Raw genomic sequence first — 15,519 nt, forward strand, 5'->3', positions numbered from 1 at the left:
ACTCAGACTCCAGTCTCACAGCTCCAGACCCCCTGCTCAGTCACTCTGCTCCACCTTCCCTCTCACAAGAGCAGGCTTCCAGTCACTGCGGAATTGCATTGATTGTGCCATTTGAGAGCTGGACAACCGGAGGTCAGCGCCTCCAGTGTGCCTTTGGCCGTGCCACTCAGCTCACCCTGCTGTGTGTCTGGTGGTGGCTGGCCTTCATGCTGACCTCCAGGGGGCACCTGGGCAGTGGGGCTGGACAGGGCCTGAGCACAGCCCTTGTTACGCCTGCTGTGTGACTGATCCCCCCCACCCACGTGGTCCTGGGGAGACCTCTCCAGCCCTACCTTGGGGGGCAACGTGGGGCACGACATCAGGTACTCCAGGCATTGACCCTGAGGGGTTCTTAGACCTCCCAAAGAGCAAAGGAGGACAGAGAAGCAGGTCTGGGGAAAAGAAGTTCTGCCCAAAGGTAGTCTGTGGAATCAGGCGCTGCAGAAAATGTTAATGAATGCCCTGTTGCCTTAATGCTCACCCAGGGGGAAGCGTATCACAGTGCATCATAGGAGTGAGAGCAACACCAGCCCGAGAGAGCTTTGAATTCAGGTGTCCTTAGTCCTGTATTTATAGATTGGCAGGGGAGGAGGCTGGACTATTTTTAGGCAGTCCTGTATTAGTTTTGTAATTAAACAACAGCGTGCCCCTGGTATGCGGGCTCCTTGCTCAAGCCTTGTTGTAATTAGCGTTTTAATGGTCTTCAAACAACATCATACAACCTTCCCAGGCTTGGACCACGCCGCCTGACTCACACTGCTCCGTCCTCCGTGCTGGGCACCTGAGCGTGGCTGGAGGGCTGCTTCTGTTGTGGAAGGCTTGGATGCCCGGGTAGCTGCCCAACGGAGAAGTTTGGCAAGAGCAGCTCGACCAGACCACGGAAGGACAGAAAGCATGTAGCTTCTGGGCAAAGGGAAAGTGACAAGGAGCGCTAGCTAGGAAGAATTGGAGACCAATGGAAAGAGGCAGGACAGGTGGTACCTTGAAAATTAAATCACTTTTCTCTTATGTTTGGGGAGCCAGGGCTGAAAATGTGTGCTTGATTGAAAGAACGTGAGTGTTTTCTGGCCGTTGGTCCTTCTGCAGACTGGGCTCTGCTCAACCCACCTATGCGGCATCTTTGTCAGAATTAGGAAAAGGCTTCCCTTATCTTGGTAGATGAAGTCTGAGGAGCCCTTTCCTGAAACTTTTCCTCCTCCCCACGTGGCCTCCTGCACGTGGCTGCAGCCATGGATCAGGGCACACGGCTTGACAAATGGGATGTGCGCAGGTTCTTGGCCCTCATGGTCTCGGTTGGAGATCTTTAAGCAGTACACAAACTGTACAAGTGATTGAGATATAAGGTCTAGGGTTTAGGCTTTTGATTGGAGAGAGTATAAGATGGGAAGCCTTCAGATGTCACCCAGGTCTGATCACCCGACTGATTCCCACACTTTTCTTGGCTGCACGTTGCTGTTTATTCTGCAGGGGACCAGGAACTATTCCCGCTGCAGGTCAGAATCTTTACAAGCAGTTTCCAAGTGTTGGTCCTGGACTCCGAAGAACATTGTCATCACCCATGGAGCTCATCAACATGGAGATGCCTGCTCCCCAAACTCATGCCGTGTGTAATTCAGAAAGTAGGCTTGAGCTCAAGAGTCTATTTTTCATAAGTTCCCAGCTGGAAACCACAGATCTAGCTCAACTCTTCAGTTTAGAGATAAAGAAACAGAGATGCAGAGAGGGGTGGTGACTTGCCCAGGGTGGAAGTGAGTCAACCTGACATTTTCGGGGTGGCATCCTTGGAACTCTCCATGTGGGCCCGCCCCACCCCCACCGGCTCTTTCCCCCATTCCCCCTGTCGCAGGGGTTCCCCAAGGCCAGGAACTTGGCTCCATACCCTTTGTTTTTGGGAGGTTTTTTGAGCCCCCCCTTTTTTTAAGATTTTATTTATTTATTCATGAGAGACAATGAGAGGCAGAGACACAGGCAGAGGGAGAAGGAGGCTCCCTGCAGGGAGCCCGATGTGGGACTCGATCCCAGGACCCCAGGGTTATACCCTGAGCCAAAGGCAGACGCTCAACCGCTGAGCCACCCAAGCGTCCTGGCTCCATACCCTTTGGTTTGCTGATCCTTCGCACTTCCTGTAGCTGTTAACGGTTTTTTTCTTCTTCGTGTTAACAGTGCATTACTCAAGTGTAATCTGTATACAGGATAAACAGGTGAATCCTTAGTGCACGGCCTGAGGGGTTCTGACAAATGTTTATATGCATGTGACCATTGCTCAGACCAAAATCAAGGTCATTTCCATCACCCTAGAAGGTTACTGGTGGCTCTTGAACGCACGTCAGAAAGGCTCATGAGGCTGGGAGACGCCTGTCTGGGGGACGGGGAAAGTCTCTCCCACTTGCTCCTTGTGTGTCACATGTTCTTTGCCATTCCCTTGGAAGGCTGGGGCCTGGGCGTGGGGCAGGGCTCAGGGAGGAGCACGAATGGCTCATTGCCAAATTTCCTGAACCCCAGTGCACCCTCACGTGCCAGGGCCACACCAAACAGCAGGATAAAAGCAGTACCTCTATTTGTACTGTCAACAAGCCCTTGAAGACTTCCAGAAAATCTGTCCTGTTGTTGAAATACAGGGTTGCACAGAGAGCAGAACAAAAGTCATTTGGCTGATAGAGATAAAAAAATTACCTTTTAAAGAAAGTTCCAGCGTGACCTGAGCTTTCTTTCACCCCTAGCCTTGGCTCCTCAAGGATAATGCAGTCCTCTCTTGGCCAGAGCCCATCTGAGAGGACCCCGCGGCCTTCCCTGTAAGGTTGGGGGCTGGGGTTGGGCCTGGGAACGAAGCCTGGATGCCGACACCCACCTTTGCCCCTGGAGCAACCTGTTGCGTAGACACCAGCTCTGGCTCCAATGCAGACTTGGCGTGCAGCCTACCTCGAAGGCTGGCTTTGAAGAGTGCAGGCTTCTAGGATGAGAAGATGTGAGCAGGGGGCCTGTGGGATTTCAGTCCATCCCGTGGAGGAGTGGCACACACAAGATATGTACTCTCCTGCAGTCTTGGGAGGTGGCTGGGATTCTGCTAAGGGGCCTTGACCGTCATGCCTTGTTTTCAGGCCTAGGATCTGCTCGAAGCATTGGAGCTGATGCCCCCCAGCCCTCCGAGAACTGCTAGTGCTCGACCGCACTCCCTTTCCAGCTCCCGTGCTCTCGTTTCAGGGTGCCTTTTCCTGTCTCAACTTCAGGACTCCTTATCGCCAAGCTAGAACAAAGAACAAGCACCTGCAAGTGTTTTCCCTTGGAAGTTTACTTTGCGTGCTCCTTGTTCGTGTTTCTAGTTGACGTATTTATCTTTTTCTTTCATTTGGGTTAGAGGTCTTAATTTATAGGTTAAAAGGCTTGGGTTTCCAGTTTTTAAGCAACATTTAGCTCTACCTAGATCAACCTAGATAGACTCAGACTTGGAACCACTTAAATGAACTCTAAAGTGGTACCTGGCTGACGATCATGGGCTCATCTCCAGAGCGGTTTTTGGGAGAGCCTGGAAAGGCATTTCTTCTGGGCTGGCGCTGCCCTGTTCTTAAGTGCAGGGCCTGACGAGCAGCACACCGGTGGGTCTCAGCCCATCTGGTTTGCTCGGCCAGGCACCCCTGTTCAGAGCACAGCCTATGCGAGCCACACAGCCTGCATCACCATAGGCAGCCACCCTGAGTGTTATAAAAGCTGAATCAAGCCAGTTTTGAAAATAATACCCAAACTCCAAGGCATCGGATAATACAATTTTTATGATAATCAAACCTCCCCAACCGCTGAAACGGGCATCACAGTGTTTTGAGTGGAATCTGAACTTGGGTAGCCTTCCTGGGTCTGGTTTGAGTGGCAGCTCCAAAGGCCTAGAGGAGAGTTAAGAGGCCAGTCCTGCCTCTGCTGATAACCAGTGATGTGACTTGGGGCAAGTCAGCCCAGGAAAGGGGAGGTTGCAATGGGGTAAACTCCTAGGTTCTCAGCTCTAAATAACCATGAGCCCGACTGCTCGCTATATTTTTTTTCCACAAAAAGATGGTGATATATTTAAGTCAGCTTAGCTGTATTTTTTCCTTTAGCGTCTGGGTTATATAAAAGCAAAAACATTTCAAAATCCAGTACATATGTTTTTTGTATTTCACCAAATTTCGATCTGACTTAGTTACGTTCTAAGTGTGTCCAGATAAAGGAATACTTCAACACAATCTGCCCCCTCCTCTAGGTTTTTCCCTGAGGGCCTGTCGGAGTCTGTGAAGTTGCTGGCAAGAAGGCAGGTGCATCTAAGGATGGGAGACTGGTAAAATCGGTGTCCTGGGACATCCCATGTCTTCCTCCTTCCCCACCTCAGTCACCACTCCTGGAGTGTTTCCTTGGTCAAGCTCGGAAGTGAGCAAGGCTTCGAGGACCGCATTGCTTTTTGGGGAGTCATGCACAGGCCTGACCCTCCCAGGACCCTCTGTGTGCCAACTTTGTGGCCAGTCTGCCTTTGCTCCATTACTCTGTTCCTTCCGTTACTGCGCGGGTGCTCCGCTCCCCGACTCGCACCGCCTTTGGCTCCCACGACCACTTTCCCCTGCAACCCTTGCATTCCTTGCTCCAACATCTTCCCTGTTCTCAGTGGCTGGTCAAAGGGAGACTTCCTGGGGTCCTAGTCCCAGTGGCCCCTCCACTCGTCCTCCTCCTGCCTCCTCTCACCCCCTCAGTGACCGTGGTTGTCACCTGAGTGCCATGGACTGTTGTGTCTGTGCTCTACACTGGGCTTGATCCCGTCCACCTGCCTCCCAGACTCTTGACCTCAGGGCACCCCCGAAATCCAGCATGTGGTCCCTGCCCATGCGCCTGCTGGGGTTTGCCTTCCCGTCATCCAGCTAGCCCCCCAGGCCTGCAGCCCTGTCTGGGAGGCTGCTCTCTGCCTCCCCTTTATCCTGTCCATCCCCGCAGATGCACTCACTGACTTGTTCCACGGCGGCCCCCCCATGTGTCCCAGCCACCCAGACGGAGCCCATGACTTCTCTGTCCCAGCCTCTTGCCCTTCTCTCCCCTGTTCCTCTGGTCTCTCCCTCTCCCAGTCTGCCTTTAGTCTATCATTTTGTTTCAAATTTATTTTTTTAAAGATTCTATTTATTTGAGAGAGAGCATAAGCCGAGGAGTGGCGAGGGAGAAGGAGAAGCAGTGTTCCCACTAGGCAGGGAGCCCCATGCAGGACTTGATCCCAGGACCGGGGATCATACCCTGGGCCAAAGGGAGATGCTAAACCGCTGAGCCACCCAGGCGTCCCAACGTTTTTGTTTTTTAACTTTCTGTCATAGTTCCAGTCTGGAAAATAAACTTGCGTGCGCTCCAGGACGTGGCTGCTATGCGTTCTTCCCTGTTATGTCAATGTTACGCCAACAGGCGCCCAGCTCCTGTTTTCCTTTAGAGGCAAGCGCCTTATGCTGCTGTTTTTCTGATTGCTCTGAAAGTTCATTGTTGCTCGGGCCCTCCTGACCTTTGTGTGGCTTTCGTCCATGCGCAGAGCACCTGAGTCAGCGTTTTGGCGGGCTGGAGGGTGGGCGGCCTGGATTTCCATCAGTGTGGAGTTGGGGCCCTCGGCCTGCAGGTGGGGAGACGCGGGGGGCCAGGGCTCCATATTTAGCCTGGAATCCAGTCCCAGCTGCGGCTGCAAGTCCACGGCCGATGCCAAAACAGGCGGAGCCCCAGGCCTGAGCCAGGGCCGTCAGGCCTGCCGCGCGTCACCGCCGGGGACGGAAGCAGCGGTCCCCCTGTGCCTGGCCTGCCCCTCACCGGCCTGTAGGTTGACCAGAGGCCCCGGGGAAGGGCCGGGGAGGCTAGCAGATAAATATTTCAGGCCCCAAGACCGCTCATACTCCCAGAGCCTTGGCCCCCTCGGGGGCCTTCCCGTCCCCCTTGCCCTGGGCTGGGGGCCCATCCCATGCCCAACAGGCCACACGTCGCTAATGACCATGGCTCATCCAGGGCAGAGCCTGCTCCCCACCCCCGGCCACCCTGTGAAAAGCAGGCCGCCTGCAGGCCCAGGGCAGCCTGGCCTGAACCCCGGGGCAGGATGTGTGTGTGTGGGGGGGTGGCTTTAGCAGCAGGAAGAGCTGGGCACCCTGACTGCAGGCCCCTCGGGCCCCTGGTCATCCTGACACACCTGCTGCGTGCTGTCACATTGGGGCCCTCCTGGGCCTCCATTTCCCCATCTCTAAGATAGGATGGTCACGGCAACCCCGGGAGGATAGCGGGGCCAGGCCTTCCAGGGGCAGGAACCCTCGGTAGAGCAGGAAGGGGACCCACTGGGACCTCGGGCTTCCTGGGGTGCGGTTCTTCCATTGTAGAACCTGTGGGATCTGTGGGCCCCCTGTACCCAGGCCCTGGCCCTCCACCCACGACTCCCACTTCCCAGGGATGGTCTTGAAATCCTGCTCCCTGGCGTTCCCCCAGATGGGGCAAGGAGAGGGGGCGCAGCTCAGGCTCTGGGGGCAGCCGTGTGTCTGGATTGCTCAGTGAGTGGGTTAATTCTGACCCAAGCCCGTGTTGGGCCCTGGACACTGCCATTCCCATGACTCGCGACTTTTGTCGTGGCGAACAGTGTGGGAGGCCGAGCGGCAGCAGAGGGCTCAGGGAGGAGTGCGTGGGAGGCCTGGCGTCGCTGAGAACAGCAGTTAGCCCGGGTGGCTGGGAATCATCGCTCTGATCAGCCAAGCAGAAGCCAAGCCTGCCCTTCACAGGCCTCGATGGCCCCTGGGGCCCCGGGGAAAGAGAAACAAAGGGGGTTGCTGTAAAATTTCCGGGGCCTCTTCTGGTCCTGGAGGGGCTGGCTGCTGTGGGAGTGGGGACGGGCAGGGCCCGCTCCAAGGCTCCTGGATCCTGCGTCCTGCCCCCAGATGAGCCAGCACTTTTTTTTTTTTTTTTAAATTAAACAGGCCCTATCAAGTTTTCTCCTGTCCCTCCCACCCTGGAAGTCCTCTGTGGCCAGGGAGGCTGTGGCACTGTATGTCTGCAGGAGTGTGGCACCAATCAGGGCTTGAGAGGAGGCCACCGGAGGGATCCCCTCAGGTCAGGACACAAGTGGCAGAAACCCACGGGACACCCTCAGCCACAGGGGCCTCAGCGGGGAGAAGGCGACCTGGCACCGACTCCAGGACCCCGGAGGTTTTGCAGAACTGGACACGATGGTGGCGCGTGGGTGTGTGCGAAAGGGCCCTGCAGGATCAGAGCAAAATCATCTTTATTATTGTTATCGTGATTGGTGTTAATAAGACGTGTTTAGCGTTCTTTTATATTTTAGACCTGGCATTTATGTTATTGATAACCCAGGAGGTGAGAGAAACAGAGGGAGTGAAAAAGGTGTTGCTGTCCCTTTTGGGTGTGGAAAAGGAGGCCAAGCCACTCTGGTGGCTGACACACAGAGGACCGACCCAGAGGAGAGCATCCTTTGCCTCATGTGGGACTGGGGTCAGGCCGAGGAGCCTGAGGAATGCATCCAGATACTTTTCTTTTCTTTTCTTTTCTTTTCTTTTCTTTTCTTTTCTTTTCTTTTCTTTTCTTTTCTGAGTGTCTGGCATTCAGTTATAAACCATATGATAGAGGCTCCTGGAAAATGATTTCGGGGACTCCTTGCGAACACCCAGACGACCAGACCCAGGAGGGGAATGCTCACCTCTCCTGCACCACGCGTGTCTCCTGGCACATAAACCTCCCTCCACGCTCACTGGGCCACCTCTTCTACGTGCGCTGTGGAGAAGGACACGGTTTACCTGGCAAGTCTGTGGTGTCTCAGAGCCTCAGGGATGCAGTGTGGCCTGTCTTCTTCCGTGGGCAGGCTGATTTCACAGGCCAGCACACCTGAAGGGGCTAATGCTCAGTGGATGCTCAGCTGCCGCTGTTTCGAAATTCTTATTTTCAAATTTTTGCACTGGGCCCCACAGATTGAGTGGCTGGTGCTGCTGGCTTCCAGGTGCCGCAGCTGCTAGGGCCATGGGGCCTGGATGCCTTGCCGCCACGCCCGGGGTCTCTGGGGTCTGTCAGCTGGCCTGGCTGCTGGGGAGGGGCTGGCATAGGCTGTAGGCTGTATAGCCAGGTGCCCGGCAGCTGAGCAAGGCCAAGCTGGGGTTTCTGGAAGGAATGCACACATATTCTCTGGCTGCCATCACCCCTCCCTGCCTACCTCTCTCCCTCCCTTCTGGGCTGCCCCTTCCCTCCTCACCTGGAAACGCTATGTGCACTCCCATGACCTTGCTAGCAGAGAGCAAGGGGCCAGGACTCTTTGTTCTCACAAAAGACAGGTGTCCCACGGCCCCACCCGGAAGCTGGCTCCTTCCTTGCTCTCTACGGGACTTATTTTTGAAGGATGGAGGACATGAGAATGATCCAGGGAATGGGGGCTGCGCTCCTGAGGGCCTTTTCCTGCCCTGCTGTGCTCTGCTAGCCATAGGAGGCCCTGAGCAAGCATCCACATGTGGGCAGGGCCAGGCCCTCAGGGACGCAGAACCACCCCCACCCCGCCAGAGCACGGTCTGTGCCAGGACCTCAGACTCCGGGGGGAAACCATCAGAGAGCTGGGGGTGGCAATCAGAATTACAGGTTCCAGACTGCAAGTGATGGAAGGACCCAGAGAGCAGAGATCCATGGTGAGTGCCCGCTTTGCCACCTGGAACGAGCACCGTCCAAAGTGGGGTCCCTAACCCCCACCTGAGAGGAATGTGAAAGCTCCTAGCTCTATTTAATTTTTTATCTTTCCGTTTCCACTTTAGGGTGTGGTATGTAATACACAAAATATGTCACCAGTGAGTGTGTCAACGTGTGTGTTGCGTATAATGGTGCATGCACGTGTGCATGCAGGTGCGTCACGCACTGGATGGCTAAGTACCACAGAATGAGTAGCTTCAACCACAGAGATTCATTCTCTCACGGTTCCTCCCGTATGCAGGAAGCCCGGGATCGAGGCCTCGGCGGGGCTGGTTCCTTCTGGGGGCTGTGAGGGAGAATCTGTTCCGTGTTGCCCCCTGCTTTGGGCTGGTTTGCTGGCAGTCTGTGGCATTTCTTGGCTTGTAGAAGCGTCCCCTCGATCTCTGCCTTCATCTTAATTTGTCTTCCTCCCTGTGTGTCTGTGGGGAGGGGGGGGGGCTCTGTGTCCCAATTTCCCATTTATGCAAGGAGACCAGTCACGTTGGATTAAGGACACACCCTCCTCCAGCATGATCTTGTATTAACTCATTCCATCTGCAGTGATTCTATTTCCAAAGAAGGTCCCATTCCGAGATGCCGGAGGTTAGGATTGCAGCATACAAAATTTGGGGAGATGCCATTCAACCCTGAATGGGTGGCGTGAGCAGGGTAGAGAACCCCCAGCTTAGCCAAGCTGTTGGGCCCTGCGGTCAGCTAGGCTGACCGTGTGTTCCTGTAGCCACCTCGGTTTCTCATGAGGGGGCTCTGCTCGAGGAGGACCAGGCCTGCTGGACAGGAGGGGTGGGTGGGACTTGTCTGGGTGGGAATGAGTCCAGGAGGCAGCTGGTGTGCTGGCGTGCGGGTCCGTCCCCTGGTCTAAAGGAGGACCTTGCTAGGGTGTGTTCTCTTCTCTCACCTGAGCCTTTGGGCTGCTTTAAATGAGGAGACTCAGCAGCCAATGCGGGACAGACCCATAATCAATACCCGCAGGATAGCCCAAGATGTGGCCTCTGGCACCTTCTGTTTCATTGCTTCAGCTTCTCCAATCCATCCTCTGACTTCTGACCCCTGCCGCCGAATTCTGCACACACCATGCTCCAGGCCCGGAAACAGTGGGCAGGGAGCCAAGGTGGGCAGGAAAGCTGCAGCTAAGGGTACCAGGAAGGTTCTAGGGGTCTTACCAGGTGCCAAACTTCTCCTGCTTGAAGCCAGACACAGGCGTGCCCCACACCTTCATTGCTGTCTAGGTCACCAGAGACCATCGAAACCATGTGGCTCAGCCTGTGAACTTCTGCACGTGCACATTGAAGGTTTTAGAGGCTCCCGTGTGAAGGAAGTTAGACGTGCGGTGTCATTAGCAGGGCAGGAGGTGTGGCAGGCACATCTCTGCTCTGGGGCTGAGCTGGCACTTTCCAAGGTTCTCAGATGTGCCCGCAGCCTGCCTGCCTGCCCTCCAGCCCCGGGCACAGAATCCGACAAGAAAGCACCCCCCCCCCAACCCTGGAGCAGCAGGGCGTGCTGAGGGGGCAGGCAGGGGCAACTGGGAATGAGCGTATGGCACCCACCATCTCTGTGCCCTTAAGCTTTAAAGATCAGAACTTGGAAAGGTCCTTCCCTTCGCTATTTGGCAGCAGGAGGATCCGCTGCTGGGAGGGACATGAAGTGGGTGGTGGCCTCCAACTCAAAGCCGGCTTTTGGGGGTGGAGGTACATGGCTCATAACTCCGTTTCTCACCTCTGCCCCAACCAAGGTGAAGCAGTGACACACAGGACGACCAGTGGGCAGGCTGCTGTCCCCGTTGCAGGGGCCCTAGTGCACTGGCTGGCAGAGCAGATTACCTGGTGTCAGCTCAGGCATGCAAAAGGCATCACAAATAAGCAGTGTTTGGGTGGGAGGGGTGTGGGCGGAAGGGCCCTGCGGCGTGGGTATGCCCTCCACCCGTGTGATCAGCTGTCCAGTGTGGGGGGCAGAGGCGCCTCCACACCAGCGTCTCAACCGGGCGATTAACTAGCAGAAAGGACGCCACATCCAACCTTTTATTTCCTCTTAAACTAAAGTATGCTTTTTTCTTATAAAAATACCCAAAGTTGGGGCGCCCAGGTGGCTCAGCAGTTGAGCGTCTGCCCTCGGCTCAGAGCGTGACCCCAGGGTCCTGGGATGGAATCCCGCATCGGGCTCCCCACAGGGAGCCTGCTTCTCCTTCCGCCTGTGTCTCTGCCTCTCTCTTTGATGAATAAACAAAATCTTAAAAATATAATAAAATCTTTAAATAAATGCCCAAACTTACTTTTAGAAAAAAAAAAAAAGCACAAACAGAAGACATACCTTTAATTCCACCTCTGAGAGATGTTTGAGGAGGGTTTTTTGTTTTCAGTCATTTTTCTGTGCCTTTTCATATACATGAGATACTAATGTACATAAAAATTATGCTTTTTCCGTAATAGACTAACATGAATGTTGCCGGGTCATTATAGTTCTCTGTAAATAATCCCCTGGGGCCGACTAGTCCATCCATCAGGGAGGTGGAGCCGCCGGCCGCCACTGAGCATGAGACGTTTTGGCGCCCAGCAGGCCAAGTCTGGGAGGCGCCTGGCTCTGTACCTACAGCTGAGCGAAGTTTCGGGAGACCCTCCCACCTCCAGGGTCAGGGCCCTGCCTGCGTCTCGGGTCCACAGACAAGACGCCTAGACGTGAGGCATGACAAGTGCTCCAAGGGCCCTGGCTGAGGGTGCCCGGGCCACCCCTTACCAGGCCACCACAGGGGGCAGCCTCCCCAGCCTGTTGTTCCCAGCACACTCTGGCCTGTGACACCTGAAGAGTAACCATCTCACCTTTATGGGATGTGACAAGAGGACGGCTCACGAAGGTGCCAGCATGTCCAATAACTGCCTGTGCCTTGGTCTCCTCACTGTCTAGTGGAGGTGGGAACAGTATCCAGGGGGATGTGGGCACCAAAGCCATAAAACGGGCATAGAGGGCATCCGGCCCCATAGGCGCCGGAGGGGCTGCCCCCTTCGCTGCGGGGGGAGGCCCTGGCTGCGGGTGGCGGGGAGCTGGGAGAGGCCTGGTGGCAGCACGGACACTACAAATGTGTGTGTGGCCTGGGCTGAGCGGGGGGGCTCGGGCGCGGCCGGCTGGGAGGCGGCGTCTCCTCAGTGTGGGCCTCGAGGGTGGGCAGCCTGCTGGAGGCCCCTGCTCTCTGTGCCAGCTGGGCACCAGCGTGAGAACGAAGGGAGAGGGGCCGTGCGCTCACTCTGCCCGGGGCTTCCCTGGCTGCTGGGGGGGGGCGGCAGGCAGATGTCCTGGACTCACCCCGAGGCCGGGCAGGACCAGGGGCTTCGCAAAGTGCCTCAGCCAGACGGCCTCCCCTCCGTGCGTCCCTGTCCTACCGTGAGGCCTCGCTGAGTCAATTGGCTCATTGTGGGCAGGCGGGGTTGTCACATGGCCCGAGGACTTAGGTCCCTGCCTCTGTGGCAAAGGTCAACTCTCACTCCTCAACCCCTCTGCCAGGCTGCCCGGGATGGGGACTTAGGGGCCCCTGCCCCAGCCACGGGACTAGTGGGTGAGGGCAGAGGATGCAGTGTCAGGGCCTCCGGGCACCACCCACAGGCTGCCCAGTGATGGGGTCCCTCCGTTGGGGCCCCTCCCCCCCACGACCTCGAAGCCTGCTGCTCCTCCACCAAGGTCACTCAATGAATGTGACCCTCTGACCCTGTACCTCTCCCCTCCCCCCCACATGATTATTAATCGCCATTACTGATGGAGCCTCTGATGGCTGTTGGGTCCAAGGTAAGCATATCAGATACACGGCGTCGCAGGTTGTTTGCCTGGGACGGTGCTAATTTGTACGTATTTTTTTAGCTCATCGTCTTGACTGCCATGGGAAACAGACGTCTAGCTGCTTTGGGGCTGGGGAGACAGAGGACCTGAGAATTCACTTAGTGGAGGCCATGCAGCAGAGCCTGTGGCTCTGAAAGCCGCCTTTGTCCACTCCGGTCCCTGCGTGTAGACCTGTGTCACTGTGGCTCCCGACAGGAATGCCTACCCTGTACAATGTCCTGCCAGCCACCCTGGGAGGCGTCCTCAGGGCGGAGGCCGCAGCTCACTCACCAGGTACCCCGGGGTCTAGAGGGGGCCTGGCACTCACTAAGGGAGGGACTGCCTTTGCTGCGCTCCGAGCCAAGGGTAGAGCCGGGATGAAGGGCCTGGGACGCACCGAAGGAATATTTATTTCTCTTGTGCTCTGACGGCTCAGTGTTCCCAGCTCTGTCACTACAAATCAGACCATAACAGTGGGTATTTTTTTTTTCCTCCCCTGGATAGGGCTGGATGAGACAGGCAAATTCTTTATTATGTTTTGGAACACAGCCAGTTCTTTCCTCCCCTGCCCCCCAAACCCCCCACCCCGATATTCCTGACCAGCGCTGGGTGGCTCCTTGTTGCATCCATCCCAGTGTGGCTTGTCTCACATTAGTTATGTTTTCCCACTGGTGTGTCCCACTGGTGTGTCCCTGGCGCCCCTTGCTGAAATCCGAGATGTGCGCTCGCCTGGTCAGCTGCCCAGAATGGGTGTTTGCACAAGCCTCCGTTCTCCTGCTTGTTGGGCAAGTGTGTTTCTGGTTTCAGCCTTCAGGTTTTGGCCTTGCGTCTGGGGAAGTGTATCTCTACTTGTTTTAACTGGATCTACCCTCACCTCAAAGGCTTTACACGCATTCTTTATCCAGCTACGGGAAAAGAAAAAATAAAATTAAATTAAATAAATAAAATAAAATAAAATAAAATAAAATAAATAAAATAAATAAAATAAAATGGTTGTTGCAGCAGAGAGTTACCTGACTATGTTAATCTTGTGCTAATGTTGAGGGGCCAGGTCTGCAATGCCAGGTTCACAAAAGAAAAAAAATGTGTTTTTCCCCATCTTGATCCAGCGCCCAATGAGACAGGTGTATTTCCAGGAAGCAAGCAGTGAGTTCAGGTACTGAGAAGTGCCCTGAAGGGTCTCCTGAACTCCTGCACGTAACACACATGGTGCTTTCTAAAGTCAGGCTCAGCAAGGGCATTTCCATGCTGCCGTAGGCAGTCTGATGGGGAGGCTGTCTCCCTGGGGGCTCTGACCACGGAGAGAGCGTGTGACGCCAAGACAACACCTGATTATTGGCCTCATCTATAAACATTTCACAATATTGTTGACTGGCAGGCTAGGGACCAGGCTGTGGGGAGCAGGAATGGGGGCTTGTGGCAGCCTAAACTAATGTCCTCCTTTGCCCACTTGTGACTCTAGAACAGGGCTTCTCATTGTCGGTCTTCATGGGACTCGTAGGGCAAACACTGAATGTACCGATGTGTAATTCTTACTATCGCGTATGCTCTAAATGACTGTTGGTTTTTGGTTTGGTTTTTTGTTTTTGTTTTTTTAAGTGAGAAACTATAAGAGAAGCTTAGAGGTGGCAGTCTCCTGGAGGTAGCCTGAGGGAATAGAAAATAAAACAGGGACACATCCCTGCTGACAAGCATGCTAGTCCTGGGCCTCTGGTTTGGACCATGTCATGTTGCAGCTCCATGCTCCTGTGTCCCCACCTGTGATAGAGAGGATGGGCTTGCCCCTTTCCTTGCTTCTAGGAGGCATATGCTTGGTTTGGGTTTTTTCCACATGTTACCATCCACGAAGTCAGGGCGCATCTTACAGTTGCTGGCCAACTGCCGCACGCAGGAATGACAGCTAGCATGGCCTGAGTAGGAGTGAAGGCGGTCATGCTGTTCAGACTGCTGTGACCTCAGACTGTCAGACATTAGGGGCATCGTTGGTTATGCACGTGTTAAGTGTAATCATCATTCGAAATTGTCCTCAGACTTGACCGTGATTACTTAATGATACCAGAGGTTACTATGTAGGCAGACGGGCATGGAAGCAGCAGGAGGGCATTGATTTGGTTTTAGGAGAGCAGATGTTCATTGTTGGGGGAAAAAGTGCAGTTTCATACATTCTTGTAAAGCAACAAGAATTGGCCTTCCTCTCTAGGGGCGCCTGGGTGGCTCAGTCAGTTAAGCACCTGACTCTTGATTTTGGCTTAGGTCATGATCTCAGGGTCGTTGGATCAAGCCACCCTGAGCGAGGAGCCTCCTTAAGATTCTCTCTACCTCTTCCCCTGCACTGCTCCTCACTGCTAGGAAAAGAGAGGGAGAGAGAGAGAGACAGAGAGAGAGAGAGAGAGAGAAATTAAATGGAAACAGTTTGGATATTTATTTAATATAAATATCTTTTCTTTTTAAAAGAAAAACGAATTGGAGATCTCAGGCATGCTGAGAAACCAAAGGCAGGAGAAATCTCCAAATGGCTCAGAAGAGAGGAAACAATCTCAAAGCTACACAAGGCTCGTATGCCCAATTTGTCTGCATGCAGGACTGTCATTAAGGCATTATGTCATAGTTTAGTTGCCAGCCCTTTTCTCTGTGGCACATAAAATAAGGGTGGGTCTTACAATTGATGACGTTGCTTTCTAAGATTTCTCCTTGTTTTACTAACATGGTGGTATTTGCATTTTTCTGTCAATTAGAGCAAGCTGATAAAAAAATCACATTTTCAGTATTCCTTTTGTGTGTTGGTGCTGTTGCTCTGGGCTCCACAGAAATGATGTCAACCACCTGATTACTTTCCCACATCTCCTATTGTATCCCTAGCACCTAACACAAAGTTTGACTAGATGCTTTTGAGATGGATGGATGGATGGATGGATGGGTGGATGGTACATAGATGGATGACAAATAGGTGGATGGATGGATGACAAATGGGTGGATGGATGGATG

General features: G+C 54.3%; 1 protein-coding gene across 9 annotated transcripts in view; it reads left to right on the forward strand.

The window, feature by feature from the left end:
* CTIF (cap binding complex dependent translation initiation factor) overlaps nt 1-15,519 on the forward strand; it is a 284,428-nt gene that overhangs the window by 41,563 nt on the left and 227,346 nt on the right. Inside the window, exon 1 of one of the 9 annotated variants that reach the window (XM_041761914.1) lies at nt 11,561-11,581. The exons of 7 other annotated variants lie outside the window; for them this stretch is intronic. The gene's annotated coding sequence lies outside the window, so the exon portion shown is untranslated. Of the gene's footprint in view, nt 1-11,560; nt 11,582-12,483; nt 12,505-15,519 lie in introns of those variants that run through there. One more of the 9 variants, XM_041761925.1, reaches the window with a different exon arrangement.

The sequence above is a fragment of the Vulpes lagopus genome, chromosome 1 (genome assembly GCF_018345385.1).
Source record: "Vulpes lagopus strain Blue_001 chromosome 1, ASM1834538v1, whole genome shotgun sequence".
NCBI classification, from domain to species: domain Eukaryota; kingdom Metazoa; phylum Chordata; class Mammalia; order Carnivora; family Canidae; genus Vulpes; species Vulpes lagopus.